Source organism: Lygodium microphyllum, chromosome 17, assembly GCF_053477565.2.
Source record: "Lygodium microphyllum isolate KBCC chromosome 17, Lygodium_microphyllum_v1.1.10, whole genome shotgun sequence".
NCBI classification, from domain to species: Eukaryota; Viridiplantae; Streptophyta; class Polypodiopsida; order Schizaeales; family Lygodiaceae; genus Lygodium; species Lygodium microphyllum.
The window spans coordinates 135,845,480-135,869,501 of record NC_141151.1 but is presented as its reverse complement, the minus strand read 5'-3'; positions in this window follow the sequence as shown (position 1 = coordinate 135,869,501).

Sequence of the window (24,022 nt, the reverse complement as noted above, 5' to 3'; positions counted from 1 at the left end):
TCATTTTCATGATGCCATGTGGAGGTAAGTGGTGGTTAGGACACCATCTTGGACTAAGCCTCAAGGAGTTAACCAAAATGACCATTAACAACGTTCTTCATACTATGGGTGGAATTACGATATGAGACATTATGAAACTCACATATGGGTGAAAAGTGATACCCTCTACGCGCCCCCTACTAGTATGCTAGTTACATATGTAACATAGGTAAAAGGGACTATACATGTAGTCCCATCATATGCTAGACCCTACTTTGAAGCAACCATATAGTTTGTAGAATGTGCATTGATGAAGTTTATATGAAAATATGGATTCGTAGTCCATTGAAAATGGCTAAAGTTGCAAGAAATGTTTTGTTAGTGGCATGAAATAATTGTGTGAGATTTTGTCAATAGTATATGGTGCACATTGTGAGGCTTTCTCATAAGAGCCTATATAGGACTCAATGTATAATTGGATATAAGCATACACATAATGATTTGACTTAATGGAGGTTATCTATGGATAAATCAAGGTCTTATGCATCAACTTTTATCTCAATCATGGTGGTGGGGACTAGTCCATTGTTCATATATCTTTGCAAAGTATAATTCATTAATGATCACAAAGAATCATTATGTGTCTATCCTGGCTCCAACCCATTTTTCGACACACTCGATTGCCTACACTTATCTACAAACGAATTTAGACCCAATAGATTATTAGATTTGTATTCATACAATGCAACCAAATGAAGAAGACTAGCGCCTACAATTATAGAAAGTAATAGGTGATTGGAACTGAAAAAACGATTCAAGGTAGCATTATCTATAGAAAACCCACCCCATAGCCATGTAACTATGGTATCTCCTATCACAAATATGGCACTTGCTAAACTAGTAATTACGGTAGCTCCCCAAAAACTCTTTTTAACCCCAAGAAAATACATAGCCTATAAAAGCAGTAATGATCATTAATAAAGGAATGACCACTCCAACGCATGCCCCAACCACCCACATGCATGCTCAACTGCCCATGCGATCCACCCACCCAATGTTGGCATGAAGTGCACTATCAAAATTTAATCATACATGGTGGATGAGATGCCTTGAGGAGAGTGGAGTGAATTGGTGGGGTAGTGGCTCCATAATGTCTTTATTGTTCCTTCATGTGGCCATGATTGCAAGAACATATGTAAATTTAAATGCACTCTCTCTTGCTCCCTCCCTCCCTCTCTCTTTAAATGGTCTATTCTTCTATCAATCAGGCACCCAAGAAGGAAGGATAAGCAATAGTCAAATCAGGGGCAAGAAGGCAGTACAAGACCCTCCTCTCTCTCTCTCTCTCTCTCTCTCTCTCTCTCTCTCTCTCTCTCTCTCTCTCTCTCTCTCTCTCTCTCTCTCTCTCTCTCTCTCTCTCGCTTTGTGGCAGCAGACATCTGTATGTTCAGGTGCACAAATAGACATAGGTGCTAGCATGCACTATTGTGTTGGTAGTAGTAAATTGATGTTATAATTACTCATCACAAGCTCACTCTGCAATAATTGTTCCTCACAATTCTGACTGTGGTTGATAACTGCAATAACTGTTCCTCACAGGCGACCTCTACAATAATTGCAGTCTACTTGCCTAGCCTCGTATACTAGAAGATCCCGACAGTGGAGACCCATGCCACTAACAACTAGCCCACCAGCAAACTTGTTTCTATCTCGAATAGATCTGAGCTGAAGTCACTATCGTACAGGAAATCCTCTTTATCCTGACAGTAAGCACGTTTATTAACCGCGCTAATCAAGTTGGTGGGTTGCTTTGCTGGTAATGAGCTCACTGTAGCAGAGGTTGTGACTCTACAATCGGCACCGTAGGACTGGTACATAGCTATTCGTGCACAGTTGCTGCAATCGATATCTGACGCAATGGATGTCAGATTGGTACACATCTGACTAGCACTATCAAACTGGTACACAACTGACTGGCACTATCAGACTGGTACACAATTGTTCGTGCACTATTGGTGCAATCGATGTCTGACGCACCTATCCATCTCCCTTAACTCCCTAGGAAAATCAAATAAGCCACCCTAAAGAAGTAGGGCAGGAAGGCATCAACAGCATTTTCAAGTTTCACTCTGAAGCATTCAACGAGGACCTCACAACAGCACCCACATCAGCCACCTAGAGTGTAATATTTCCACGCAATAAAAGTTAGTTGGTTAGTTCGAAAGTTAGTTAATCAATTAATAAGTTAGGAAGATTACTAACTAAAGACTAACTAAGGTAAGAAATGACTAGCATTAATAGCTAATAATTTTCATTCAATTAAAAATATATTTTAAAAAAATTAAGAGTCATAAATCTGACATTTTTCTTGGATTGATAAGGATCGTAGCTACCCTTCACGAAAAGTACAATGTGAACGGGACTTATGAGCTATATTAATCAATAGTATTAATGTGTATAGTTTGAAAGGTTCAAAAATATTAGATTCTTGGGGGGGGCCCATGACCAAATCCAGCAAGCAGTTGCAATAGTATCAAGTTCAGGACCACCCCCAACAATGCCATCAATGCTATCATTAATGATCGAGTGCATGTGACCAAATCCAGTAGTCAACAAACACAGAGTCAACAGAGGTTAGTAGCTCATTTTGAAGGAATACATAAGGCATTCATTGATAACAAAAAATATGAGTTTCAGCATTATAGTAGTAGCCATACAAATAATGTGTTTTGTATGAGTGAAATGATTCCAAGTAGAGGGTGTTTTGTTTTCCATAATACATGGCTTGAAATCACATTATCCCTAATAAGAGTTGTGTTGAATGATAATGGAACCCCCTATGTGTACAAACACAATAATAAAAGGAAGTAGGGTTATTACAAACTTTATAAACTAGGGAATGGTGCCATGCCCTAATTTAGAGAGAGAGAGAGAGAGAGAGAGAGAGAGTAGCCTTCTCATTGGCAAATATGAATCACTCAAAGTGTTTAGAAGGACTCCATAATGTTCAAAGATCAATTATCAATGTTTCTTTAGGTAAAAGATTATTGTGTTGTCCGCTATTGGAGGAAATGAGGGTTTTATCCCATACTAATATTATAATAAAATGCTTGAATCTTTCAAGGACCTTTTTATTTTGTGATTCAATCCACCATTACATGACGTGACATTTATATTCATGGTAGAGTTCAAACTAATGAATGCATATATGGTTGCTTTGTCTCAAATTGATCCAGATCTTCCGGATGCTTCCTTGTTTCTAATTGAAGCAGTTACTCCCTGGTATGCAGACATAGCCAACCTCATGGCATCTCAAGCCATGAGAAGAAGAAGCTTCCGTTAGAATCAGCCCCCTTCGCTTTGTTAGGCGGTGCACTGTACAAGAGAGGCAAAGATGAAGTGCTGCAAAGATGTGTTGCAGGGAATGAAATCGGCATAGTATTGAAAGCATGCCATGACGAACCCTGTGGTGGACACTTCACAGGAGAAGCGACAGCCAGGAAGGCTCTATTAGCAGGATACTGGTGTGGCCGACCCTCCACAAGGATGCATATGATTACTACAAGAGATGTGATGCTTGTTAGCGAATGGGGAAACCCACCAAAACAAGTGCCATGCCACTGCAACCCATTCTTCTCCTAAAGTAGTTCGAGAAGTGGGGGATTGATTTTGTGGATCCCATTGATCCACCCATTAGACGGAAGCAAAATAGATACATCCTAGTATGTATGGATTATGTCACAAAGTGGTGTGAAGCTAAAGCCCTGAAGCGGGATGATAGTAACAGCGTAGCCCTGTTCATGTACAAGAATATTATCACCCGTTTTGGCAGTCCCCTCGAGCTAGTAAGTGACAGAGGTACTCATTCCTTAACAAAATCATGGAGGAGCTGACTGAGCTGTATAAGATCCGCCATCGCAAATCCACTCCTTATTACCCCAGAGCCAACTGCCAAATGTAAGTCACCAATCTCATCCTTTGCTCGATTCTACATTAGGGCCAAAAACGCTTCAAAAAATGCACTTTTGTTAATCACGGGATTAAGGAAAGGGCCAAAGAGAGTTCGCCACGTGTGCAAGAATATGGTATTCTTGTCTCCTCTTTTTTAGAGATAGTGGAGTCCATTTCGTGATTCTCTCTTCTTTTTTAGCCAAAACCCCTAAAGTCTGACATGTTTTGGAGTCCCAAAGACGTTATTTACTTACAAATCTGACAAAATACATGACAGAGATGTGATGAAATTAATAATGAGTTTTTTGAAAGTCGGGAGATCTTTCAATATTGTTTTTGGCGCCCAATACATACTCATTTGGGTTCTTGGCGCTACTTTTTAGTTCATTCACCCCTCTTTGAGCTTCTTTCTCTGCGCTTTCATTCTTTTCATGGCTTCCTCCAGGCGCCCTTCTCGTTTAATACACTCTTGCACAGTCTATAGCCAGGGAGTAGATGGAAATTTTGAGCCCAAAACCTTTGCTGTAAACGATTGGGTTACCATGCTGCCATCTTGCAAGGGCTCTCATAAGGTGAAAAGAAGAAAATGAGAAGATATAAAACATCACTGTAAGGGGCGTATCATTGCCTTCAAAATTATGCCCGAAGGCTGGTTTGTCAAGGTGCAACATGTTTACATGGCCAAGGATATGCACTTGCCTCCAAAGGAACGTGTTTCCCAACAAACACATTGTAAGTTATAAGTTGAATGACGTATATAATTCTTTTCCATTTATGCAAGTTCTAACAAATGGTTCGTCATTGTAGATATCTTTCCGTCAATAAGTATTGAATGGCAACCTGTGGAAAGCCTAAGTGGGACTTTCCATGCCATTCATAAGGTATTGGCAGACATTATTTATGCCGATCAAACTGTGTCTTTTTATAGTGAATGCAAGGTTTTTATATATTATGCACAGTATGTGGTTCCCTCTAAAGCGGATAGGTATGGGAATATCGAAGATTTGCCATTGCCAAGTCTTTCATCTCTAAATTGGGAGATTCCTGACAAGGTAACAGTGCAGAGTTTCAAATTCAAAATATCTCAGGATATTAAAAATTCCATGACAGCTGGAAGGATCTCAAGAAGAATACGTTTATCATGGTTTGTACCCCTCCATATCTTCGTGGCTTGCTTCAAAACAGCAAATTTACAAAGAACGAAGGTATCCTGGCTAAGTAGAAACTTTTCGGAAGAGGATTTGGACAATAGTATAGGGACGCATTGGAAATCTAGAGAGTGCGATCATAAAGGTGATATCTTGAGGTGCAGTGCATGCCCTCAATCCTTGGCTTTGGCTTATAGTATCCCTCGCCAAAATCTTGCTTTGGGCTTTGATTACAGGCGATACAAACTAAGATTGGGTATTTGGGTTCCCTTGGATTCTGATACAGATAACACACCATATAAACTTGTGGTGCACATTTTTCCGCATGAAGAAGTAAAGAAGGTGAATGTTACTTCCAATTGGAGTCTGAAATATGTGAGGGATACCTTGGAATTGCTAGACAATACATCCCCTAGATATAAGTTCAAAGTGAATGGTGTAACAATTGGTAAAAGAGCCGAGCGCTCTTTCTTTTATACGAGTTGTTTGTCTCCCACAATTGTGAGTTTGGGGCCTTGAGAATGAAAACTTGGCAGGAATTTATCTTAATAGACTGTCCTTAAGATATTTTTTAATGGGAACTTCATAAGCTATCGTGAAGCAAGTCGCCTTTCGAATGTGTATAAATAAAATGTACATTGCATCCGATTTACAAGTGAAAATTTTCATTACACAATGAGGTACAAAAATTGCATAAAAATGTACAAAGCCAAAATAATAAGGCTCGTGTATAAAATGTACATTACATTTGATTTACAAGTGAAAATTTTCATTACACAATGAGGTACAAAAATTGCATAAAAATGTACAAAGCCAAAATAAAAAGGCTCGTGTATACTTATGTTTGCTATTTTCATTCTTTATCGATTTTTTCAAAGATATTTTTTCTCACAGGGCCTTTCTTTGATTGTTGAAAAAATTTGACCTTTACAGGTAGTCTCTTTTCTTGGGGCTTAAGAGGGGATGGATCAAATTTAAGAGGAGAGAGCACTGGCATTCCTTTTTTCTTAGACTCTGCAGCAGTGGTCCCATTGCCTTTTCCCTTGCCCTTGTCTTTACCATTGCCATTGTCCTTACCCTTTCCCTTGACCTTTCCCTTGCTTGTGCCCTTGGCCATTGAAGTTTTGGGAGGAAGAGGGGAGTCAGGATCATACGGTGTGATTGCTTTGTCTAGAATCAGCTCGATGCATCTCTCCCTTATCCACCAAACATATGATTCAGGATAGTCTCTACACTGTAAGAATAAATGTTATAAGTTAGTGAAAAGACATCATGATAAGGGTTAGACAAACATCAAATGAAATAAACTTACATTCACTCCTTCTATTTGTAACAGCTTTGAATCCACTGTTCTGCAAATGTTTGAGATAACTCTCCATCCACAAGAATGCGCATCGCTTTGCAATGGAACTTCTTGTAGAAGAAAAGTATACGGCCTTTGAGGATCAGCAAGATCCTCATATGTTGTATCCAAAAATGTAGAAACGAGTCTACCAGCACTGCAAAAGGAAGCTTTGTAAGTTCAAAATATTATTTATAAAAGAAATCAAAGTAAGTAATTTTCTTCCAACATACATTCGTGCTTGACCGTGAACACCGCTGAGAGAATTCATAAAGATAATTTCCCTTGAAAGACAATTAATGTAGATGAGACTCCAATGCCCTCTGCAAATTCATAAAAGAGGTGAGTAGAAGGGTGAAAGCAAATGAACATAAATTTTCCTCTACAGAAAAAGAAAAATACATTTCTACATAAGGGAAAAAGATGTGGTAATTTGTCACACTATCGAAGCTACGAAAAAATGGTGAAATATTAGAACCAGATTTTGCAAAAAGTTCCACAGAGAGAAGTGGATCAACAATGTATATGGTTCTTCAGATATCGAGAGTGAGAGAGGAGACCAATGCCCTGCAGATAATAGCAAAAGCTATTCGATACCAATTTCATCCAAAATATAATTGAACCTACAAGACTTAACTTATGCAACAAAAAACCTTACCTTATGCAACAAAAAACCACAGAGTCAGATAGTTGGACATCCCTTTTTTCCAACATGGGCTTGTCCTCGGGAGATATACTAAGATATTCCTCCTCAGGGTTCCCCAGCAACATTCACAAGAATCTGCCCATACACTTTGCCCATCCTCTCACTGTTGACGGGAGCAAGTGATGCGGCTTTCCTATTGTAAACATCGTCTTCAGTTTCAAACACCTCCTGATTTTCTTCATTCAAGAAAGTCTCCTGCTGGGTGGCACCCCTTGTAGGGTAAAGGTGACTAACATCCTCAACATTTAGCTTTTTCTCTTTCCTGGACAATTTTTGGGGGAACGTTAAGGATTTCAAAGGCTTTTTGATCATTGGAAGGCAAGGGCCTCAGGACTTTGTCAAACCTATACCTCACTCTGCTAATGATGCTGAAATCTTTATTCATAAGGGTGATCCTATGAGCATGGGCGGCAGCAATGTAAGCGTCGTTCATGAAATCAATAACAAAATCTTCTGCGGCCTCTTGCAGGGCAAGAATGGCTGAGAGTTGCCACTTCTTATTTAGACCAGAGACAGTTGCCATTTGAGACAATCTATCAGAGATCTCTTTAACCACCCTTATAAAAGCAGCTTTTGGAATGACATGCTATGTAGCTCTCTGGGCTTTCTTGATCTCACTGAAACATCTCTGCATATAGAAGAACCTGGACTTCCTCTTTCTCTTTTGTGGCTTGGGGTGTTCAGTGGCTTCAGCAGATGTGGGCTCAGGTACCATTGTAGGGAATGAATCTTTCACAGGGTAAGCCTCATCCTTTGCTTCCTCAACTTCAAGTGAAGAAACATTTATAGAAGATGTAAGGACAACACCTGGTGTAGGGGGGATTTCTGTTGTAAAATGCTCTGGAGCCTGTGATGGACCAGCTTCTTCTACCCCCTCAGATTCATCAAATTTTAACTTTCTTCTACCCCCACTGTCCTTCCCATCTAGATACACTCTTCTTGCAGTTTGCTTTGTCCTTGCCATCCAGAAAAGCAAAAATAACAACCAGAAGGACAATAACTGAAAGACAAATTGGCGAGGAAAGTGACGAAATGAGCAATTCCGATACGGCGCGATATGAACAAAGCGAGCAGAATGGAACAGCGCCTTCGCTCCGTATTGGAGATCAGATGCCGATACGGCGCGATATGGAGGAAACCAACACTGCGTAAGGACGCCCTTGCTCCATATTGGCACGATATGGAGGAAACTGCTGATACGGCGCGATATGGAGGAAACGAGCACACTGTTTGGACGCCCTCGCTCCGTATTGGAGATCAGATGCCGATACGGCGCGATATGGAGGAAACCAACACTGCGTAAGGATGCCCTCGCTCCGTATTGGCACGATATGGAGGAAACTGCTGATACGGCGCGATATGGAGGAAACGAGCACACCGTTTGGACGCCCTCGCTCCGTATCGGCACACCTCTTTTTGCTAGCGAAAAAAGGACTAAGCCGAAAGACAACCGATACAACGCGAGAGGTAAGAAACGGAGACGACGCAAGTCTTGTATCACATCGTATCGGCAAGCAAGGCGGGAAGAGCTCGAGAAATGAAAAGTATACACGTCGGAAAAATGACCACTTATATACCCAGGTCAATCATGACACGTATCAAACACGTGTCCGATACTGATTGTGCCACGTATCTGCATTTATGGTCCGTATGCTACGTGTCAAGTAATGACTGGTCCACTTGTTTGCCACATGGTTATCGGCCACGTGTTGCCAAACGGCTACTGCCATGTGTATGAGACTAACGGATACTGCCAGGTGGCATAATCCGCGCCTACATAAGGGTGTGTTTCTTATCTGTACGGCTTTTTTCGGTTTCCGACCTCTGTTTGTATTGCTGATACGGCGCGAGAGCGACTATTGGTTTTCTTCACTTTCCTCTCTTCGCTTCGTTTTGGAGGTTCTGTAGAGTCTTCTTTCAGCACTCCTCAAGCTCGTGTGACCACCTTTGTTGTGGCTCTAGCGCTTCTTACTGGGATCACGGATACAGCGCGAGGGGGCCTATCCGTCTGAATCGTTTCTCTCTTATCGCGCCGTATCTTCAGAAGTTGTAAACATGTCTGAACCCATAGAATTCCTAGGATCCAAGGTTTCTCCAGGAACTGGTAAAAGAAGAAGGTTTTCAAAAGGCTGACGTGCATCAACATCTGATCAGCCTGTGCATTCTTTTTCCTCTCCATCCTCTGCCACCAGTGTGAGAAAGCCAAGTACATCTCCAGGGAAGCGAACGTCGGTAGTGAGAGGTCAAGGAGTATCAGAGCTCATTGATATCACTCCATCAGAGAGGCTACTTGATTTTATGCTTCAGAATGGAATGGATCTCTCATTCTATGGAGTTGTGAAAAATATTTTTAATCCTGATTGGGAACTTGACAAAGTTCTGAAATCTTGTGAAAAATATATTGTGGAGGACTTTTTGGAGTTTGAAACTCTTGCAGGTCCTTCTGTTGAAGTTGGCACAATTGAATATGTCCATGTTCCCATTGGGTCAACAGGAAATGAAAAGGCAGTATTTACTAGAAAGTGCAGGGCCCACTCTCTGGAGAGGTTTCATTCAACAGACATATTTTGCTGCACTCATTCCAAAAACTGCAAGATGATGAGAAAATCTGCTGCTTTTATTGTTTTCACCCTTGTCAAATACCCTGTGAAAGCTGAGGAGCAACAGTTGGAAGGAGCAAAGTCTGCCAGCTTTTGCATGTTAGATGATCTGGTAGATGAAAGGGAAACAGAGGAGGTTGTAGATACAGATTTTGAGGCTTCTATTGCTGAGAATTTGGATGTTGCTCACTTCAAAGCTGAGACTATCATTGAGGAGAGCCAAGGAGATACAAACCCTCAACCTGATGAGAGTTCTCACCATATTGTTCCTTCCCTGCCATGTATACCTTTCAAGGACAAGGAGTACATTTTACTATCAGATATTCAAAAACTTTTTAATCTCAGGGAAGATTATTGTCTTGCAATTATTGCAGAGGCTTCTGATGCTGCAAATGGGATAATTGACACAGAAAATGAATCAAAGGAAGAGATTCTGAAACTTGATAAAGAAACTCTAGATGATAAGTTTATTGATGCTGGTGAGGCCCTCTCTCTTTGTTTTGAAAAGGCCAAAGAAGCTGAGAAAGAGTTGAGTATTACTGATGAGGACTTCGATCGCATTCAAAGCGAGCTCGGCATTTCCAATTTTGGAAGAGAGGAGTCTGAATATGTTAAAGAATTGACTAACACCAATGAGACAGCATCATCAATTAATTTATGGAATCCGTTTAAATTGGAGTACGATGAAAATCAAGTGGTAAGATAATTTTGAATTTGCTTTTACACATTGGTAGGTTTACATTTCATGCTCATTCAGTATGGGTTTTATTTGCAGTTGGAGATTGCTGATACAGATAACTTATTGGGGCGTGGCAAAGGATCGAGAGCTGCTAGTAACACCACCAAAGACATTGCACTCGGCCACTACTTGGCTAGGATTGACCCTGAATCCTTTTTTGTACTTCATAGTAGTTTCTCAGAGGACGCAACATGGCCGATACTTTGTATTAAAGCTCTTACAAGGCTTCTAGGTTTCTCAGGATTACAATATAATGCCCACAAAATAATGTTTTTGGAAAAGACTGCAGCAATTAGGATTTTTGGCTACGGTGTCGAAGGATTTCGAAAGCAAAGTCACGACCACAGGGGACCTTAAGTAATTTCAGGATAGAAGGTCAATATTGACAACCTTCATAAAGGATCATATTTGCATTCCAACAACTCTCTAGAAGACACACGTAAGTTTTGAGAATTTTGAATCCATTCTTCACGTCTAGAAGAACACTTAAATTTAGTCCTTCAAATGTAATAAGCATGCCCTTAATCTTCTCTGCAGTTTCCTATGGCAGAACTCTGTTATTGGCTGTTGCTTACAAGAAAGGTTGTGGCTGATTCAGCTGAGAAATTCTGAATAACATATTTCTGCTTCTCCTCATGACTAACTTGTATTTTTTTCTCTTCAACCTCCAAAGAGAGATTAGCAAGTCAATTTGTTGTTAGAGAACCTTAAGCTGATCGTTCACTTCATCACGTACTTGTAAAAGAGATTTTAAGTTCTGGGATTGATTTATCTAGACAATTTCTGTCATTGCTGAGGACTATTTGTGATTTTACTTAGCTGCAATGATCTCGTTGGTCTTTTCTGGTTAATAGGCTTGTAAATCTCTTCAGAATATCGAGGAAGTAGACAGATTTGCAGACGGGTTTTATATACAATTTGGTATTATGGTTATATTGAAGATTTCCATGATCAAGGATGGAACAGTCATTTGAAAGTATGGTTGCAGAGTACTCTTGTATACAATGTCACTGGCTATTAGCTGAATGAACCATTCCACAATTGTCACTACAAGTCGTTTGTGGCCTGCTTCAAGACGATTGTGACCTGCACTTCCTCTGCAAACTTGTCGTTTACTCATCCTTCAACAGTCATCCGTCTTCTCCTCATGACCTTGACCTTTACTTCATTACCCCAATCATTTTGCAGGTTTTCGTCATCACCAGAACAAAGTGGCCCCCTTTGCAGATGATTTAATTTCTCCTTTTTTGCTCTCAAGAAAACACAGGTAGCAAAGGCGGTCGCAATCAATTCAACCCTTTCCTTACTGTACTTATTTGTTGGCTTATAATGAATGCATAGCGGATAGGTCGGATGAAGCTCATCTCTATGACGCACTACTGAATACATATGGCAGTCTCTGCAAGTCTCAACAAAGTGAGAAACATCTCTGTACATGCCTTTCCACCAATATTTCTCCTTGATTTTCTCATAAGTAGCCCATACTCCTCTATGACCAGCCCAAGGACTCTCATGAAACTCCCTCATCACCTACAACTGTGTCTCTCTATCGCAGACAACCCGCAAAGGTAATCCACCTCTTTTCTTTGGATGCTTCCAAAGAAATCTGTCCTTGAGAAAATAACCATAGGCTTTCCTTCTGATCTTCTTGAACTCTTCATCTGTCCATTCATCTCTTTTGCTTAGTGTACTAAGGTACCTGCCAATCTGCAACCAATCTCCAACATAGAGATCTTCTATGAAAGCCATAATATCATAGACATGACAAACATGATCAACCATAGTGGCTGAAATTTCTGCATCATCCTCTTCTGCAAGTAGAGTCTCCTCATCATCATATCTGGCTCTAGACAACATATCTGCCACTGGATTATCCTTCCCTGCTATGTGTTTAAATTCCGGATTTAATGACTTGATGTATGCAATCCATCTCAACATAGCTATATCCGGAGTGGAGCAACTCGTGATCATGCCAATCAATGGCAAGCAATCTGTCTCTACCACAACTGAAGCTCCAATAAAGTACTCCTTGTCACATTTGAGAGCCGTGACAATCCCCAATAACTCCCTCTTGATTTGCGGATATCTCCTCTGTCTCTCGTTTAGGACTTTCGCCCCAAACCGAATAGCATACCTATTTCCATCTGCATCATCTTGACCCACAGCCCAACCTATGCCAATTGGACTAGTGTCAACTGTCAATACAATAGGCCTATCACAATTATAATCCGCTTTCCTGAGAGTAGGAGCATTCTACAATAACTTCTTCAATTTCCGCATGGCTCTAGTGTGACTCTCATCCCAATAAAATTTCTGCCCCTTTCGAAGCAGCTGATACAAACAATCTGCTATGTGTGCAAAATGAGGTATCCAAATCATATAAAACACACAAGCACCAATGAATCTCCGTACCTCTGAAGTGGTAGAACAATACTCTGCAATCTTGCCTATAGCATTCACCTTATCAGGTGAGGGTTTCCTGCCATAATATCCGCACATATGCCCAACAATAACAACCTCATTCACTCCAAAAACAGATTTTTGCCCTGAAAGTGTCAAGTTCACTTCTTCTAACCTGGCCAAAATCTTCTCACATGCTGAAATATGATCAGCCACAAAGTATCTGCATCCCTGCTCATTTAGGCTCTCATTCTTCTCTTCTTCTGCACACCCCTTAATGGACACATCATCCAAGAAAGGCATAGTAAGCTGAGGTATGTAATCACGAAGGACCTTATGCATGGCATTCATCATATGCGCAACAGAATTAGTGGCACCTTGAGGCAAGGTACACATCCTGACGAGCCCAATAGGAGTTCTCATGGTGGTTATGTCCCTGCTTTCCAAAGCTAGCTGAAACTGATCATATCCTGAATACAAATCACCCAAAGAATAGATGGCACGTCCAGCAAATGCCTCTGCAAACTCATCCACAACTGGACCTATACCAACATTCCTGATAGTAACTCTGTTCACTGGCTGCATGTCCTGAATAAATCGAAGAGTACCATTCTTCTTTGGAACTGTAAACCACTTGTTTGAGTATGGTGCAGATGAAGGCTCAAGGATTCCCATCCTGATTTTCTCATTCAATAAATCAATCAGCTTTGGCAAGTGTGCTTTAGGCACTGGAATAGGTCGGAGATTCCATGGAATATGAGGAATAGTAAAAATAACCATAGGAGCAACAATATCAAGATTCACACATCCAATCTCATGTGGGACAAAAGCAAATCCTCTTCCATGACGCTCAAGCATATCCTGAAAGCATTGCTTCTCTATGGGTAACAAGAAATCACCATTTCCAATTTTCAATTCAGCAAGTGTCTCTGCTGAAAACTTATGACCAATATGCTCCGGATTCCTCAAAATTTGTTGTTTAGCAGCCCTCTCTATTTGTTGATCATTGTCAGGTGGAAGCGGTACAGCAACCGGCTTCACCTTCTTATCCACAGTTTTGTATTTCGTGTCAACCCTGGCTTCATTATGCTCTTCTGCATTACATAAACCTTGCTGTAAATCAGCAATTCTGCACTCCAATGGCTGAATATTCTCAGCCCTCTGCTCTATGGACTGCATAGAAACAACCCCAAACTCTGAATACTGAAATATTTCAGCAGTAAACTCTGTTGGCTGAAATTTTTCAGCCCTCTGTCTCTCTGAAAGCTGATCATAACCAGTTGGAAACTCTGTTTGCTGAATTTCTTCAGCACTCAACACTCTTTGCTGAGTTTCCTCAGCCTCTGACTCAATCTGTGACACAAAATCTGCAATTTCATGAAACATGTCCAGGGATTGCACTAATACATTACCATGACAATTCAGCATATCAGTTTTCAGCATATCTCCCGTCTCTGTCATCGTATCTGCACAAATCACACTGTCATACATACCATCTATGTGCTCATCATCCTCCAAAATTCCTACATTTTTCAAATTTTTCTCCTTTTTGCATATATACTGCCTGGCAGCTCTAGGCAACCTAGAAGTCTTCTAATAGCTCATTGAACTGTTTGCTGAAATCCCAACATAACCAGAGGAGAAAACACTACTGCCAGGAGGCGAGAACTCCAATCTCCTCTCCTCTGTACCACCGTCGTCTCGCGAAACGGCGGTACCTAATGAAAACCCAAATCCATCACAGTGGGCAAGGGTGCATCTCTGAGAGTATCCCTGTTTCTAACATGGTTCACACATACAGTCATAAACTGAACTGCTCTCATACCATCTTTACTGCGAATCCGTGCATAAGCAGATCCATCATCCATGACCTTTGTTTCCATGCGCATCTCTGTAATGAATGGCTGACCAAGAATTATGGGATAGGAGCATGAATCCTGCACAAAGAAATGAAAATCCTCCTCTACATCACCAATAGAAACCCTGACACTAGGGCAAGCAGCATATAAATCACCTGCAGTATTATTGGCGGCTCTCATACGCCACCCATGTTCTACATCCATAGGCCATCTGTTACTCTCATAAACTCCACGAACTATAAGATTAATCTCTGAACCATGATCAACCAATGCAACATAAGGCACCTGTTTCTCTCCAATCTTTACCATCGTCTCTGTAGTTGCCCTAGCCCAATGGCTCCGCGAAAAGTGACTACACGGTATCAAAACAGGCTCGTCAATTTCAGCATAATGCATAGGCTGAACCCTCTTCTCTACCTGCGGCAAAACAGAAGCATTATCAACCATAACCTCATCATCATCCTCATCCAACTCTCCAATCAAAACTCCCTGTGTATTAGTGGTAGCCAATGCATGTCTTTTCCTCTTCAGGACCTCCTGAAACTGATCCTGAAACTCTCTTTTTGAGATGCCCAAAATCTCAGAAATAGTGAAAGTCACCTCACTGCCAAGTATCTTATCATTAAAGATTTTCTTCATATCTGTAGATGTCTCAATATCGGACATCAATCTGAATCCTGGCTGCTTTCTCTCTCTAGGCTCTTGCCTCTTTTCTCTCTTTTGAGCATCCTCCATCTGTCGATCTGGCCCTGGTCTCGAAGACGGTCCTGCAGTAGGTGGAGTAACAAACTCACCCCCTCTAGTCTTCTTAGCTGCACTTGGATTTTCTTCATCCCTCTTACGTTTCTCCTCAACAAATACATCTGCACCATGAGATTTAGCCAAATAAGCATAAATAGAATACCTGTCAACAGGCGAGTCCCAACCTATCTCTGATCTGATGCTAGAGCCTGCACTAGTCAAAACAGTTTGCTGAATTTTCCCCTTGTTTGCAGTCTCCATAGCATAAGTCCATAGTGCGGACTGAGTCTCCGATCCCTTCTCAATCTGTACTCCATATGCAGAAGCATCACCTCTAGCTGTCACATAAGAAGTACGCGCAGCCATGTCCTCCACTAACTTCTTCATTCCACCTTTACCAAAGTTGGTAGCAAGTGGAGCTCCTGTCTCAGTCAACCAAATCTTACCATCTTGCCCCCAATATACCAAATTCTGCCTCCTTGCATACTGGAAAGAGTCACAATCCCTGCAATGCTGATGCTCCGTACTATCACACCAAATACATCTTCGATCTCTCCTAGGAGCACTAGGAGCACTCCTAGGTGCAGTAGGAGCACTAGAAGATTGTAGCAGGCGTAGTTGAAGCAAACTGCTCCTTCAACTTACCCACCAACTCCGCTTTGACTGACTCAAGTGTCAAATCTGTGATGCCTTTGATTATGTCATCAAGAGAGGTAGGCACCGATGGAGCGGATGGTTTTGGAGCAGAAGGTGTAGGCATCGGTCGTGGAACAGGAGGAATAGGTGGAGTAGAAACAGTAGGCACTGGCATAGGCCAAGAAACTGGCTGAGGAGGAGAAGAAATAACAGGGATAGAAGTAGGCATAGGAGCAGATGATGGTGTAGGTGTCATGGAACCATTCTGTAGGCGAGTCTTCCATATCCTCCTCTTGGTCAAAGTCGAGACTGCATCCTGTGCATCCTGCCAATTAGTTTTAAGACCCATAGGCTTCGTACGATCTTCAAGAAGCTCACCCAATTCTTCTTGAAGAGCAGGATCTGCAGCTTGCAAGAAAAGCTCAACTTTTTCAACATCCAATGCTCTTTGTTCAATGGCATCAAGCTGACTATACCTCTCTTCGAATTCTCGAATCAACTCCGAAGCAGCAAGACCTTTGTTTGGCATGTAGAGCCACTCTCGGAATGACCGTCGAGTAGCCATACCAAAGTCCTCAAGGAAGTATTCTTCTTTCAAGGCCTTCTTAAAATCTTGCCAATGTGTATTTTGAATAAAAAGATCAGTCACTTTTGTCCTCAAAGCAGGTGTGACAAGACGAAGGAAGTACTTACTCATAAGTCCAGCAGGAACTCCAAAAAACCCCATCTTGATCTCATATGTCTTCAAATATGCTGAAACATTACGCCCGTCAAATAGCTTCTTCTCACTTTCAACTGCTTCAATAGCCTTAGTCGCGCTGTTTGCATTCTCCTGCTCCGAATAGAGTTGCCTTTGCTGAGACAACTGTTGTTGATGCAATTGTTGTTGCTACTGCATATACATTTGTGTTTGCTGATTTTGGAGCTGCATATACATGGACATATTCTGCAAAATCTGTTTTAGATCCTCCGTTGAAGTACTTGACACAGCAGTCATTGATGGAGCTGAAGTAGAGGCAGCTGGAGTTGTAGAAGAAGCTGAAATAGAGGCTGAAGTGTCTCCCATCCTGAAATTTCTGCGACGCTTTCACATCGGGTTCACCAAAGTTGTCGAAGGATTTCGAAAGCAAAGTCACGACCACAGGGGACCTTAAGTAATTTCAGGATAGAAGGTCAATAATGACAACCTTCATAAAGGATCATATTTGCATTCCAACAACTCTCTAGAAGACACACGTAGTTTTTGAGAATTTTGAATCCATTCTTCACGTCTAGAAGAACACTTAAATTTAGTCCTTCAAATGTAATAAGCATGCCCTTAATCTTCTCTGCAGTTTCCTATGGCAGAACTCTGTTATTGGCTATTGCTTACAAGAAAGGTTGTGGCTGATTCAGCTGAGAAGTTCTGAATAACATATTTATGCTTCTCCTCATGACTAACTTGTATTTTTTTCTCTTCAACCTCCAAAGAGAGATTAGCAAGTCAATTTGCTGTTAGAGAACCTTAAGCTGATTGTTCACTTCATCACGTACTTGTAAAAGAGATTTTAAGTTCTGGGATTGATTTATCTAGACAATTTCTGTCATTGCTGAGGACTATTTGTGATTTTACTTAGCTGCAATGATCTCGTTGGTCTTTTCTGGTTAATAGGCTTGTAAATCTCTTCAGAATATCGAGGAAGTAGACAGATTTGCAGACGGGTTTTATATACAATTTGGTATTATGGTTATATTGAAGATTTCCATGATCAAGGATGGAACAGTCATTTGAAAGTATGGTTGCAGAGTACTCTTGTATACAATGTCACTGGCTATTAGCTGAATGAACCATTCCACAATTGTCACTACAAGTCGTTTGTGGCCTGCTTCAAGACGATTGTGACCTGCACTTCCTCTGCAAACTTGTCGTTTACTCATCCTTCAACAGTCATCCGTCTTCTCCTCATGACCTCGACCTTTACTTCATTACCCCAATCGTTTTGCAGGTTTTCGTCATCACCAGAACAAAGTGGCCCCCTTTACAGATGATTTAATTTCTCCTTTTTTGCTCTCAAGAAAACACAGGTAGCAAAGGCGGTCGCAATCAATTCAACCCTTTCCTTACTGTACTTATTTGTTGGAATGTGTAGGCAATCCTGTTCATCAATGAAAATGCTGCCAGGACCATCACTAATCCGTTGAATTCGTGTCGCTTCCTTTCTCCACAGAATAGCAGAAACAGCTTCACTAACAAATTTACTTAGGTTAACAGCCTTCAGCTCTTCCTCCACATTCCAACCATGAGCACCCGGCCAGATTTAGGCACATGCTTCTGTACGATAGGAGCGAAGCCGCTGTAAGACTGGTACCAATCCACAGGGTCAGGGTCTACAGTATACCTCTTGTCCCAATAGGAGGGCTCGCCAAAGTTGTAAGTGTCCAAGTTGGAGAAGTCGATGGAATCCTCCTGCATTTCTTGCACACTTCATAGCGTCGAGCGTACCTTTATCGATGACTGAATCAAAATAGCAATTATCAAAGACGGATAAGTCTTGTGCATCCATCTGCAAGTATTTGAGTTGAGGAACATCAGAATACTTCTTTTGCATTGCATCTATAACAACTAGTGACAAATCAATATTGACTATTTCCGCATAACCATCCTTGACCATCTCTTCTGACATTTCTGCATTTCCACATCCCTCCAGCACAAGGCTTCCACAGTCCCCTACAAAGCATAGTTAGCTTTTTCCTCTCCACGTTCAGGTCTGCAGTCCTGATTCTGTCGATCTCCTCCTTGTTTTTCAAACTACGATTGATGAAGATTCACAGGCTAAGGTTAAAGGCATTAGATTTCCAGGAATGCAGCAGACTACACTGCTACTCTTATGACTGTGCTCACGGAGTTGCAGAGCACTCCCCTTTCTCTCCTCTATTTTTGCACTTCTCCTATGCTCTTCTGTCCTTCATCGTCCCTGTCTCCCTTTCAATCCTCTCCCGTGCCCAAGGCTTCCGCACTCCGTCTCCCAATTTAGAGCTTTCTCCCCCCAGCTTTTCCGATTGCAGAGCGCCCTTTTGCCTCCCAGATTAGCGTCATTTTCTCCCCTTTTTCTGCCCTCGTATGTCAGATCCATCAATCCCGGGTCCTCCAAGTTCTTGACAAAGTGCACATGGAGCACAGAACAATCATTGCATATAATCAGTGAGATATGTCTTCCCAAAGTACCATGTTTGTGCAGGTAATCTGCAATTCCAAGACCTTTCCAAACCTGTACATTGTCAATGTTGATAGCTGCTAGGTTAAAAATCCAGTATGGAGCAGTACATAGAAGTATAAATGTCACTATATGGACATAACGATTCCCAAATCCCAGCCTCTCCATATTCCACCCAAAAACACAGAATGGACACAGCACTGACAAGACTGCAACTGGTGGATCATTACAACAATTTAAGAGTGCCCATTGCCATTCTGGATCCTGAACAAGAGCACCATCTCTTGACATAAAAGAAACTTCACCACAGCAAATATTGGGAGCCCGTATGATCCTTAATGATGGTGTATGTTCAAGCTTCTCTTGTTGAATAAATCCTGTTTCCTGAATGTGAAGTTCAATTTCTTCATGGATTTGGAAGTCTTTCCCTAAAGGACTCAAAATACTATACACACCTGCTGCAGCTGGAGCACCATTAGCAACCGCAAGGCACAAACCAACCCCAACAGGGCCTTTCTGACCTCTTAAAACCCCAGTTGAGAGTGTAATGAGATCATCTCATTCCATGCCACGACAATGTCCTGATCAAACAGCCCATCAAACATGCTCTCTGCTTCTAAAATGTTGCCACATTTACCATAAATATTAATAAGTGTGCTATTAACAAAAACATCTGAAGTGAAGCCCTTCATGTGAACATCTATACTCATACGCAGAGAATAAATGTAATCACAACAACTAAGTATGCATAAAGTATTGAATCGCACACACAACTTTCGGGTGGTTTTCACACCTCGAATGCGCAGCAATACGACAATGGTCCAGGTTACTCTGCTTCTAGAGCAGGATACTTTTTGGCGTTTTCATCCTACGCCTTAGCTGCAGACAGAACTGATGTAAAATCTATAGCTGGCTACAAGAGAAAAAAATTTATACGTTATAGAGGAAAGATTCCTGAGGAGGAAGAGAATGTGAGAGTTTTGGAAAACTAGCTTTGTATATATTCTTTCTTATATATAAAAGTGCGATTGCTCATGTGTCATTGCCGTCTTTTATTTGCATTATTTGAAGTTGTCGTCGAAAAAACCAGTTGAATAGCTCCTCCAAAGCATTGCTTTTTGTAACTCCTCCCCCATGCCTTGTGCTTCGAAAATAACTTGTGCGTGCTTGATAGTGGGATTTTTCCATGCCTTGGTTGCTATAAGTTGCTAAGGGGCCATGCTCCTTCACAAAGAAAGGTCCACGAATATGAAGAATATGCTGCAATACAAAGTAACACAAATTTTATACCAATTGAAAAACCTATCAAAATAAGCCGATATTAAATAATTATTACTTTACCAAATAAAAAGTGATATCTTTTTCTCCCCATGCCTCTTTTATCGCCTGAACAAGCTTTGTGATTGATCTTTTGAACTCTTCCGCATATGTATATGTTGTCTTATGTTTCCTGAGGAGTTTCAGAAAAACATCAAGGTGTATCCAGACCTCCATTCTAAGAAACGCAAGCCTCGGCGTGCTTGCAACATTTGTTGTGATCTCACATAGCTCTCTCCAACACTCCCAAGCCGCATTCACCTGCCTTCCTGAATGGTTTCCTAAGAATCGTCTAGCTTTTGAGCCTCCCATAGAGACATCGGCCAAGATATCTCTTGTTTTTCCTGAAAGTATTGGATCCTTTCTCAAGTGAACTTGGCCCCCATGAAATCCCATTTTCGATAGCAATGCCTCGCATTTATCAATACACTCATCTGATAAAGATAATGGCTTAATGGAATATGCGTAGTCAAGATGCAACCTGAGAAGCTTATCGATTATTCTAATCTCTGCAAGCAAAGTACAAATATGAACATTCTTAAGAGAGATGGAAAGAATGGGATCCCAGATGTCTTCTATGTTTTTAAATTTACTCAAATCTATAGAGTCTCTATTTGGGGCTCTTCTTACTAGTCGCAAACTACTCCAATCTTTGGATCCAATACTTTCCATGCAATAAATGCAAGGATATTTTGCATTTGCACCATTACATATTCCAAGCATACATTTGATAGTTTTCAAATCAGCACTCATATGCCATTCCACATTAAATTTACCAACCCCATCAACTACCAACATTTCGCCTTCACTTTGAGACTTAATGATATTTGGAATACCTGTATGGTTGAACAACCATTTCAACGTTTGATGATTTTCAATTGGTACCTGGGCTGCACCAATCCACCAAATCTCCATCTCAGATTGGATCTTATGCAATGGAGCTTTGCCCTCGCCATTGCCATGGTCCAATGCCATGTTCATGAGGCAAATGCTAATTCTTTCCATCTTCTGTCCCTTTTGAATCTGTGCTTCATCCAACTTCAAGGCAAACTTTAGAACACCATAACTTTCTTCTACTGTGATTTTATACATGTGAACCATTGCAATTTGCACCTTTTTTAGATCAACCCATATATTGTTAAACTCATTGTAATAAAAAATTGCTTGTTTTTTTTGTTTTTCATAGGACATAGACCTTTCGATGTGAAAGTAATCTCCAAAAACATGTGGAATCTTGCGATTCATGGAAATTCTTGCAGTGGAAACTGCAAGGGCTCGGGGCAATCCAAATATAGTTACCCTATTGCGTTTAAGATTTTTAAACCATAATCCAGAGATAGCACAGTAACCTTTTCGACTTATACCCATAGTATCACATGTCTCTACGATTTCATTTGCTTTCACTGTGCCTTTTAAATCCTTCACTAACTCTCTCAGAGTTGGACCTCTCAAATCCACATTTTCTGGTGACTTAAGAATCCTCAAAATGTCTTTCTTATTCATGGTTTCCTTCAAAAGTTTGATTCTTTCCTCATTCTCTCGGATATTTATGCCTAGTATGTTAGAGACATATTTCTTTGTAAGATTTAGTCTCCTTTTCTTTGCTCTCTCACACAAGCTCGTTATATTTTTTAATGGTCTCTTCCTCTCTCTAAATCCTACTGGAGTTTCTCTCAAGCGTATTAGCTTATTCTGCAATGAATTGTTTACATTTTTCAAAATATCAATCTGACTTGTCAACTCTAAAATTTTTGTTTGTGTAGTTTCTAGTGCTTTTTTCATTTCGTGCACTTGAGCTATATATATGTAAGATGCAGAGTATAACCTCATACAGTAGCCAAGCATTCCATTGTAACCTTCTCCAGCATATCTTATATAGTCATGGACATTCAAAAAAGGAGGTGGTTTACCTGTAGAAGGATCCTTGGGATAGATATTTCCATCCACCCACAAATCTATATGCTTCATTCCTTGTGTTCGCAACCTGTTGGCTTCAATCTCATCTATCAATACTCGATGATGTATACTTCTCCAAGATGTGTAAGTCGGATCTAGCTGAATAGATAGCTTGTATTTACGTGTGCTTGTGCCTATGTTATTTGAAGTAGTATTGCTAGACATTCTAGCAAATGAACCGAGCAAGAATCTCACAGTGATAGAAAGCAAGTGCAGCAAAAGGAATGGTAAAAGAGAATAGTGTATAGAAAGAAAACGCGGGAGCAAACAAATGCGAAGTTCGTACGAAAATCTCGAAAATACAAAATCTCTCGAGTTCCAAGACAATAAACGGCCAAAAAGGTGACCCCTGACCTGGATTAAAAGATGAGGGCAATTAATGGCCGACCTCTTCAATGAACCAAATATTCTCTCATTAATCACATCTCGACAACCAAATTTAGAGGTTTTATTCTTCCTAAACCTCAACTAATTAGCAACTTAATCACTTTCTTACAAGTGCCATTTTTGAAGCGTTTTTGGCCCTAATGAACAAGAACGATTGCCGCACATCGTCACGACTGGGACGATCGACTTATAGAGGCCCTCTAGGCATACAGAACCTCCCATAAGGCAACTACAGGACAGACCCCTTTCCAGCTAGTGTATGGTACCGAAGCCGTCTTTCCTGTTGAGCTGGAATTTCCCTCTTTGCGAGTGGCAGTTAAAGAACGCTTGGGAGATAATGAGTCACTGCAACGTTGTCTCCTGCACTCGGACTGCTTGGATGAGATACGGCGGATGGCCCTACAGTGCATGGAAACCACTCAAGCGTGAAGCAAGGCCTATCATGATAGTTTCATCAAGCACAAGGAGTTCAAAGAAGGTGATCTTGTCCTAGCCTATGATTCAAGATTTGGCAAGTTTTCTGGCAAGCTTCAACAACGGTGGATGGGTCCGTACAAGGTACTTGCTATTAATCCTAACGGCTTTGTTCAGGTACAGACCATTGATGCCTCTGATGATCCTTTCCTGATCAATGGCTATCACGTGAAGATGTATTTCCCTCCCTGGGGATCTTGACAATCACAGTCGACCTACCCTTTCCCTTTTGGGCGGCACACTGTCCTTCTCGTCGTGCTTCTGATAGCCCTTATTATTCTTCTCATAAGGCGGTCTCGTTCTGCTAAGCCCTCGCAGAAACATCTCAACCCGACCTTGTTCTCTTCTTGTTTTATCCAATAACGGTGGCGAGGTTGGTCCTAACATATGGTATTTCTAACATTCTCTTTCTTAATGAAAAAAATAAAAGAATAAAAAAAGAAGAAAATGAAAAAAAACAGAAAAAGGAAAGAAAAGAAAAACAAAACAAACAAAATTGTTATGGGAGAAAAGAAAGAAATTCCTTGTCATAATATGCCTCGTTCCAAGAAAAGGTGGAAACACCCTTGGGTGAGAAGCTGACTGTGGAAAAG